Source organism: Ixodes scapularis, unplaced genomic scaffold (genome assembly GCF_016920785.2).
Source record: "Ixodes scapularis isolate PalLabHiFi unplaced genomic scaffold, ASM1692078v2 ptg000854l_1__unscaffolded, whole genome shotgun sequence".
NCBI classification, from domain to species: Eukaryota; Metazoa; Arthropoda; class Arachnida; order Ixodida; family Ixodidae; genus Ixodes; species Ixodes scapularis.
In genome coordinates, this window is record NW_024610056.1 from 73,545 (window position 1) to 83,787 (window position 10,243).

The window sequence follows — 10,243 nt, forward strand, 5'->3', positions numbered from 1 at the left end:
CTGGTGGTCAATGGGACTGCCGTACCACCCATCGTGCTCTGCGACCAGGCATTTCCATTGACACCAAACCTCATGAAGCCATTCCCGCATGGCACACAGTTATCAGTGCCCCAAGGAGACTACAACTACTGCCTTTCAAAGTCCAGACGGATCGTAGAAAATGCCTTTGGCCGGTTGAAGGCGAGATTTAGGATCATCATGAAGAGGACTGAGACAAGAATAGAAAATGTGAACTCTGTCGTTCGTGCATGCTGCATTTTGCACAATGTCTGCGAGCGATTTAATGACCCTGTGGACCCCCAAAGGCTGAAGGACACAATGAAGGACATTGAAGAAATGCGTGCTAACCAGCTAGTCTGCACCACAGAAGCTGAGGAGGACAGTGGCCCAAGCGTGCGTGCAGCTCTGGTCAACTACTTCGCAGCACATCCGGAGCTTGGATTGCGTGACGATTAGCTGGTAGCCATCTATCATGGTAAGCTACTAAGTTCCAGCAAAACAAATCATGTATATGGTTTAACTCCCTAACTGAGGGGTTTCAATGTTAGTACTCGTGTTTCCTTAAGAACTGTTATGATAAGTTCATAAAACTCCTGCATGTGCAGCAAAAACGAGGACGAAAGAAGGCCAGGACACAAACTGAACGTCCTGTCCGCCCTTCGTCCTTGTCTTTGCTGCGCACGCTCAATCAAATGACCAACCAACTAGCCCTAACAGTCACCCCTCTTGTAATGAGAAGGTTTATCTCCTTGGTGGAGCATCACTTTTTCCAGCTACTTTATCAATAGTGCATGTTTCAAACAAAAGTATGTTTTGAAGACAATGTTATTAAACAAGTGAGCTGGTTGACATATAATGTCTTACAAAATCTGGGGACAATGGACGATTAAACGGGGCACACACAAACCCCTTTGCCTGAGGTCCTTGTCCCAACTTCTTCCCATCATCCGTCTGTTTCAAATAGGTAAAAAAGTTTATTGCTTTCAGGTTTTGGTAAGTTTATACATTTTGGTATCCCTTTACTTTTCCATCCTGCGGCGCATGCTTGCAAAATCTTGCTGCATGTTCTCAAGAAGGTTCAGCTGTCTCTCTCTGAGGGCGAGTTCCGAGCTCCTGGAGTTCTCCCAGCAGAGCCGGAGGGCACGTTGCTCGTCCAGCAGTCCTTTCATGAACTCTAACTGCTTTTCAGCCACTTTTTTTTCTTTTTGCAGGCTGCTGAGGACCTGCATTTTTGGAGCCTGTCTTGTTCTTGGCTCCAACGCTCATGAGCTTTGCGCTGGTGCCGGGCAGGTCAAGGTCCTGGTTTTGAGTGTCTTCGTCGGGGTCTGCAGCGACAGCATCCTCCTTGGTCGTAACCTCTATGATGTTTTCCTATGGTGATAACTTGTGTTAAGCGAGGTCACGAAAGTGTGAAAATGATTGCAGCTTCAAATATTTTACATACCTCTGCTACGTCTGAAAAGTCGATGCATTCCTCAACCAGGCTGGAGTCATTTATGGGCAGAGCACCTAAAAACCGATGCAGCTCGTAGAAGTATATCCACGAAATTCCTTCTGATCCGGTCGTACACCCCTTGAGCAGCGTCCTGAAGAAACAGAAATTGTAATTAGCGTCCCGGAGAAATATATAAATTGAAAGGTTTTGTAGTTGCTAAGTAAACGAATTTGGAATGGACAACTTAGCGCAACATTTTCAGCGGTGTTAAAATGATAATTCCTCTTGTTGTTGAAGGTGTGCTATCTCCAAAAAAATGTAGCACTACAACAAAAAGACATTTATTTTGTTTTTTCATTTTTTCTTGAAGCTGCAAAACTTTTTTGATGTTGCTTGTGAGCATGTCCTCGAAAAACTTCTTAACAGTATTTGTTCTCCCCAAACATGTTACCTTACCAACAATAAAAGCAGTGTGCAAATTTTAAATATTCTTTCTGATGCCTTTGTTCCTTCATCTGGTGTCCTTCAGGGGTCCAACCTTGACCCACCATTGTTCCTTATTTTTATTAGTGACATCGAATTGTGCGTAAAAGGTTTTGGGTTGTTGCTTTTCGCCAATGATTTAAAGCTATTGTTTAATATTCAGTCACTCAATGACTGGACTTGATTTCTCGTTTGATCAAGGAATGTTCAAGTTATCTGTGTATTATTCGCTTATTTTGCAGTCTAATTTGTTCTCGCCGAGTTTGCAAGTGTTGTGTGGCACCCCACAGCAACCGATGCTTTGCCAATTGAAAAAAAAAGTATAGCAGAAGTAGATTTGAGTAGTGTATGATCGCTATTTTCAACGAAGGTGTTTTTATGACCACGAGTACATAGTCGAGGCTCTCGGCTTACAACTGCTATCAAGCCAAAGAGTTGCGCGTGACGTACTACTGTTGCGCAGAATGTGATCGACTGATGCCCTAAGGCTGTGCTTGAGTTTTGATCATGCTGCTCAACATCTCGGCCGCCGACAGTTCACGAGACTACACCGTTTCCCACATAGGCTTGACATCGCACATTTTCACGCGTTCTCGTGCATAACATGCCCTAAGATCGCGCTCGCACCTCTAACTTTTGTTCACTCGTGTATGAAGCAGAGTACAGTGATTTCAAGCAGCGCACTCGCACAACAGGTGAGTTAACAAAGTAGATGCTGAGGTAAAATTGGCGTCCCTCAATCTTTGATATTGATATATTATTTATTGCACTTGGGAGGTAGAAATGTACAGGCGTGCTGGAGTTAAAACAGCGCTATGCCTGCCATCCCGAGGGCCGACACGTCTTTACGTTAAAGATGAATTTAGCCTCTGCAGTAAGAATGCTACACTGAAGGGCACAATGCTTATCCAATTCGAAAACTGGCAGGGGCGGCCTGGGTTTAGCAGAGCCAGCTTGCGCTCCACGCACTCCGAGCTGGTGTGCGCAAGCATAAAGATCCTTTACAACTTAATATAAATAGCGCAAGGTCGGTCGATGCACGAGGCGCGTGCCTCGTGTAGTTCTGGGGAAAAGCAGTAGCACAGCGCAGCACTGAGTTGAGCTATATGAAGACGGCATTTTCTTCCCGGAAGTAGCGCGTTTCACGTGCTCGAGTATTTCTACAATGAATAGCAGCCCTTTTTCACTTATCAAGGGGCTTTACGCTAGCCCACTTGGCCACTAATTTCCCCTCCTGCCTGAGAAAAGAGGTTGAAGGGAAGGGAAACTTGCCTATACATATGCGTCAGGTTGTCGATCTTGGCAACCACCTGCTTTCGGGTCCTGTGTATCTCCAGGCGTCCAAGATGAAGGACCATTGTGTCATAGACGCCGGCATTCCTTTTTTGACGGCGGAGGTCTTGCAGGTTATCCTCCCACACTTGAATGAGGGCTCGGGTCTCGGACTCGGTCCAATGCACCCGACTACCTTTGGCTAGCGAGCTCCGCTTCACCCCCACTACACTTGCGTCCGCCATCTTGGGAAATGAAAACCGACCGCATGTGCTGCGAGAGTATACCGAATTACCACTCGCTCGCAGTCACCGCAAACACAGAAAAATTGTGCTTTCTCGTAATCGCACTTCGCATACTATTTATATTAAAGTTTTAATGGCTCTAAGCCAGAGATTCAATTACTATGTTACGGGTGCCTACTGCCGAGAGTACTCCTTTTCGTGCTAAAGTCCATTACGGAGCTCCTTTCCCGAAAATGCCATTTTCGGGAAAGGGCATTTACTGCGCCGTCTAGCACGATCTCCTTCTCCTTTTGAGAGAAGGTCCTTTCTACTAAAGGAGCTTAACGCGTCCGTCTGACAGGGGTATAAGTTAGGAGCATATTGAACAACATCGTCGCTGGCGAAGATGCCAGCAATTTTAGTGATCTGTCGGAAAGTGACGAAAATTAGCCCCCCCTGCCGCGGCCGAGCCCTCTGAGACAAGTAATGATGAAGAAACCGTAGAAAATTCCTTCGGATCATCTGTAGCTTCGTCTTCTCGTCCATACAACAAATGGCGAAAGGAATTGCTCCAAAACAGTCATGCTGAATTTTCCAAAGTATTCTTTGAGCCGGATGCCATAGATTCACCATTGTTCCTTTTCCGCCAGTTTCTAAGGACTGATATGCTCACTATGCTAGTGGAGCAAACAAATGTGTACAGTACGCAGAAATACGGCAGCTCCGTGACACAACTCTGCAAGAGCTGGAGCAGTATATTAGAATATACCTGAAAATGGGGCTAACAAAATGCCGAACGCCATATGCTACTGCGAGAATGGGACAAGGTATTCTCCTATCGCTGACAAGAGGTCGAGAAATTGTTTCTTGAAGCTGATTCAATGCATGCATGTTGTAAACAACATGGAAACCACCAAAGAAGCGAAGGAGGACAAGTTGTGGAAGATTCATCCTTAGTTTTTATTATTCCAGCACAACCTCTAGAGCATTGAACAAGAAGAGTTCAATGCGGTGGATGTGATAATGGTGTTATTTACAGGAAGGAGCTCGCTAAAACAGTACATCCCAAACAAACCGACGCCGTGGAATTTCACGCTTTGGGGACGGGCAGGCACAACCGGTGTCCTTTACCAGTTCGAGGTATACCAAGGCCACTCCAAAGAAAACTGCATTTTTGGACTTGGGGTGATACTGTCCTGAGCATCTGCTCTGAAATACGTTCAAATGAAGACTTCAAGGTTGCAGCTGACAATTTTTTTAGCTCCTTGAACCTTGTTGAAGGGCTAACGAGAGGAATACAGTACGTTGGAACTCTGAGGCAAAATCAGCTGAGAGACTGCAAACTCCAGGATGAGAAGACTCTGAGAAAAGTTGGCCAAGGCTTACATGATTACAGAGTTGACAATGACAAAAGGAATTGTGGTAGTTCGCTGGTTTGACAGGAAAGCTGTCACCCTAGTGTCAAACTTCGTCTCTGTTGAGTCAATTCAGCAAGTCAAACGGTATGACCGGAAGACCAAACTCCACATTGACATCACACGCCCGGCAATTGTTGGTATGTACAACAGTTTGGGGGGGGGGGGGGGGGATCGACCCGCATAATTATCAGGTGTCGCTGTACAAATACAGCATTCGATCGAGGCGCTGGTACACGTACCTCATATATCATGCTACCTTCATCTGTGTCGTGAATGCCTGGAATATTCACAGGCGCCAAAGCCATCAGCTGAAGGAGCGGCCACTCAAGCTGAGAACCTTCATTGCCAGTTTATCAGAAAGCCCAATCTCTACTGGAAATGCGCCAAGAGGACGGCCGGTCAGTCTGCCTTCGCCTCCGATGAAGAAGAGGAAGTTCACGCCAAGTCATCCCCAAGATGACGTTAGAAAAGACGGGGTTGGGCATCTTCCAACTATGGCGAGCAACCGACTTCGATGCAGGAACTGTGTGCCCAGCGTGAACACATTTAGCACGGTTGTGTGCGCGAAATGCATTGTAACTCCGAGTCTGAGCAAGCGACGCAACTGTTTCTTTGAATACCACAAGCCACGAGACTGCAGCTGGCAAGGACGTAGCGGAAAGGCCCAGTGTAGCATATTTGATATGTTCAATCATTTTTTACTGGTTTGAAATTTCATTGTTCTTTTTGTATGAATGTACTTACCTTAGCCATAAATAAAGGCACACAAGTTTCTACAATTTTAATTTGCCTAGAAATATGTTTGGGCTTAAATTTCTCAAGCACTTAAATTTGATTATAATGCAATTAAATGCAAATGTGCAAGCGAGCTGGACAAGAATGACGAATTTAATTGCATTATAATCATAACCTTAAAATTGCAAGCTTTACCCTTGTTGGTGTTAGACTGGTGGCGGCTGATAAATCCCGTTTGCCTCTCTGTTGTAGCGTGCGGATTGAGTTATCGCGACTGAGTCATCGCGGAAGCGCCGCCGGCTCGTGACGTCATGTCTGTGATAAAAACGCTGCGCTCAGGAATAAAGCACTTCTTGTTCGCCAGCACGCCATGGTCTACAGTCACTTCATTTGGCGACGAGGCTGTCTACGTGCCCTCGTAGGCAACGGAAAGCGACAGCGAGGCGAGTGACGCGAAGGAACGCACGGCCACGGAAGAGCAAGCGCAGCTTGTCATGCGTTGAAGCCTGCCAGCGACGCTACATATTCCCGGAGTATGACATCGCAAGCAGCACGCCGGCCACCGCCTTCGTGTACCGACAAAGGGCAACGAGCAACGCCCCCGAGATTTCGCCTCGGAAACTCGACTTGAACAGCAACGGGGACAACCTGCTACGCAAGGGAACGTCGAGCGGATGAGTACTGTGTTTCTTTTGGGGTTCCGAAATGTCACGCTTGGGAAGAATATCGGAGTTTGACCCTAAGACACAGAACATTGAATCGTATTTGGAACGATTTGAACATTTTTTAGTGGCAAACGACATAAAAGACGAGAAAGTGCTTCCCGTATTTCTGACAGTGATAGGCCCTGAGGCTTATGAAGTGCTAAAGAGTCTGGTCGTGCCGGCGTCCCCTGGCGAGAAGTCGTATGCAGTTGTTAAACAGTTGTTAATAGAACATTACAGCCCTAAGAGTTCCGTTATAGCGGAGCGCTGTAAGTTCAACAGACGTGTTCAGGACGAACATGAAAGCGTAGAAGACTTCATAGTTGAACTGAAACACTTGGCTAGGAAATGCGACTTTGGCAACTTCTTGCAAGACGCCCTTCGGGACAGGCTAGTAGCAGGCATACGTAATGAAGAGAGCCAGCGTGCCTTGTTTGCCGAGGAAAACTTAACGTTTGAAGGCGCTTGCAAGATTGCGCTCGATCGAGAACTGGCGGCTCGAGACACTGCACTCATGCAATCGAGAGACAAAGAGGCATCGTTAAACGCTATAAAGAGTCGACAAAAGGGACAATCAAAGGGCTCGAAACCTAAAGATATTCAAGGACCTAAAAAGGAAAGGTGTGAAAGATGTGGTAGGAGTCATGCATCGAATGTTTGTTGGTACAAGAGCTTTGTCTGCCGCAAGTGCTCGAGAGTAGGACATTTGCAGAAAATGTGTCCAAACACAAGGGTGCCGAAGAACACGAATGCTCTGGAATGTTCTGACGAAGACACTGAGCATGACGTGTACCATTTTATAAATACGACTCAATCGTGTTACGAAGTGAGTGTTCAAGTTGAAGGGAAACCCTTAATCATGCAAATTGACACAGGAGCGGCAGTCACAATTGTTCCTGAGAGCGTGTACGACTCTGTTTTTCCACATGTAAAATGTGGTCCGGCTAAAATGTCACTTCGCACGTACACTGGAGAACATCTGCAGCTCAAAGGACAGTGTGATGTCGCTGTTGTGTACAAGGGTCAAAGTATGACGTTGCCCGTAGTAATTGTCAAAGACAATGGAAGGAGGCTTCCAGTGCTGCTTGGACGGAACTGGCTCCAGCGTTTAAGGCTGGACTGGCATGAGATTGGCCAAGTCACAACGGAAGATAGGGCTCAAGCACTACAAAGGAAATACCCTTCCGTGTTCTCAAAAACACTGGGCACCATTCAGAAATTCGAAGCGACGATCTTGCTGAAGTCTGGTTCGGTCCCTGTGTTTAGCCGTGCTAGACCTGTTCCCTTTGCTTTGCGAGAGCAGGTAGAAACCCAGCTGCGCAGCATGGTAGAAACGGGCATGCTTCGACAAGTAGCGCGCAGTGACTGGGCAACACCACTTGTCGTTGTCCCAAAAAAGGACGGTAGTCTCAGACTCTGTGGAGACTACAAGGTAACGATAAACCCTGTTTTGAAAACCGATCACTATCCGCTGCCCAGGCCGGAGGACCTGTATTCTGTCCTCGCAGGAGGCAAGGTTTTTTGCGTACTTGACCTCTCTGCGGCATATCAGCAGGTGCCACTCACTCCAGAGTCCAGACCATTTTTGACAGTCAACACTAGCTTGGGTCTTTTTGAATTCCAACGCCTTCCCTACGGTGTGGCTAGTGCACCTGCAATATTTCAGTCTATGATGGATGAGGTGCTAAAAGGCATTCCGCACGTCGGATGCTACATTGACGATGTAATCGTGGCAGGATCTGACACGGCAGACTGCCAAAAGACTCTCGAACGTGTCTTGGGAAGGTTGCGTGAGTACAACATCACGCTCAACGCGGACAAGTGCCGTTTCTTCCAAGAATCCGTGACGTATCTGGGTCACACGGTGACCGCAGATGGGATTTACCCTACAGAGGCCAAGAAAAGAGCGATCTTGGCAGCACCTGAGCCCACCACCGTCACAGAATTGAAGGCATATCTGGGCATGTTGAACTTCTATTCGAAGTTTTTAAAGAATGGTTCAACAGTCGCAGAGCCGCTTTATCGGCTTTTGAAGAAGGATCAGAAATGGTCATGGACGAAGGAATGCAGCGAGGCGTTTGCTAATACGAAAAAGTTGCTGACTAGCAGCCAGGTGCTGACATTCTATGACGTCGATAAGCCGATCGGAATGCTCTGTGACGCGTCCTCGTATGGCGTAGGAGCAGTTATCTTTCACGAGACTGCTGACGGCGAAGAGAGGCCTATCGCGTTTGCCTCGAGAACGTTAACGCCAGCCGAGAAAAAGTATGCTCAGTGCGAGCGCGAAGCTTTGGCGTTAATCTTTGGTCTCAAAAAGTTTCATCGCTATCTTTTTGGCAGAGAGTTCACAATCTACACTGATCATCAGCCGCTACTAGGCATTTTAGGCCAGGAAAGACCTGTACCGACACTGGCCGCCGCACGAATGCAGCGTTGGGCCATGGTGCTGGCAGCTTATAAATATCGGCTGAAGTATCGCCGAGGGAAAAACATGGAAGTGGCTGATGCTCTGTCGAGATTGCCTCAGGCGGTGCCCGCTGAGGAAGAACCTGTTGAGTGCCTCTCAGTGTTTCAGTGCCTCCCATTGAGCGTAGAGGAGATTGCAAAATTTTCAAAACGAAGCCTTACATTGTCCCGTGTTGCTGAGTTTACTCTAAATGGTTGGCCACGATCGCACGCGCAAGAACTTGGGCCTTATTACGTGCGCCGCGATGAGCTTTCGCTTGAACAAGGTTGTGTAACATGGGGTGTCCGTGTAGTGATCCCGGAACAGCTAAGGGACCGCGTGCTGAACTTGCTGCATGAGGAGCATCCAGGCGCCAGCCGCATGAAGATGCTGGCACGAAGTTTTGTATGGTGGCCTGGAATTGATGCGGCTATCGAGCATCACGTACAGAAATGCCAAATCTGCCAAGCAGTTCAGCCCGCCGCCCGTCCGGTACCACTGCATCCCTGGAGCTACCCTGCCCGGTGCTGGTCGCGTGTGCACGTGGATTTCGCTTCAAAGGGTGCCCATGTGTTTCTGGTGCTCATCGATTCATTTTCGAAATGGATCGAGGTTTGGGTGATGTCTTCTACATCCACCACTAAAACATTGGAAAAACTTCGAGGAGCCTTTTCTGCTTACGGTTTGCCCGAGGTACTAGTGAGCGACAACGGTCCGCAGTTCACGTCAGCTGAGTTTGCTGACTTCATGAACGCCAACGGCGTGAAACACATTCGCACCCCGCCTTACCACGCAGCCTCTAACGGTGCCGCAGAGCGCACGGTTCAAACTGTGAAACGAGCATTGCTCAAGCAGGTGCTCGAAGGCGAAGCAACCGGTCGGCAGTGTTCTCTTCAGGAAAATGTTGACAGTTTTCTGATCTGTTATCGCAACACACCAAACAGCGTGACTGGGAAAACGCCCGCCGAACTATTCCTAAGGCGCCAGTCACGCACAAAACTTTCCCTGCTTAAACCCGACTTTGCCGGCGCCATGCAACGCAAGCAAGAACATGTGAAGGAACAACGCGATGTGTCGCGAGGTGCTGAACGTGTGTTCAACGTGGGCGACCGTGTTTTTGTGAAAACAGTGCGCGGTGAGTGTGTCTCCTGGGAAGAAGGAATCGTGTGTCAGGTTGTCAGTGCTGCGACCTACGTTGTGAAAGTGCTCAACCAGCTTCGCTTCACGCACGCTGACCACCTGCGTCCTCGACATGCGGAACCCATCGTGAGACCGGGCCGTACGACTGTGGATGACGATCCATCGATACCGCCACCCACGAGCTTTCCAGCCCAGGTGCCGTCAGCACCACCCAGTGCGAAGGCACCGACGCTAGCGGCGCCACCTCCAGACGCGGCTGGTACGACGCCGACGCCTGACGCAACAGCACCAGCGCCACCCGCAGACTCCGCCCGGGAAGGACCGGCGACACCTACTGCAGCAACGCCGGTTCCGTCTACGACAGCGGAGAAGCAACCCCTTCGACG

The 10,243-nt window shown here is 48.4% G+C and overlaps 1 pseudogene; it reads right to left on the reverse strand.

Annotated features, from left to right (window-relative positions):
* Nucleotides 1–1,019: 1,019 nt before the first annotated feature.
* On the reverse strand, nt 1,020–3,435 carry LOC120848944 (annotated as a pseudogene).
* Nucleotides 3,436–10,243: the final 6,808 nt, after the last annotated feature.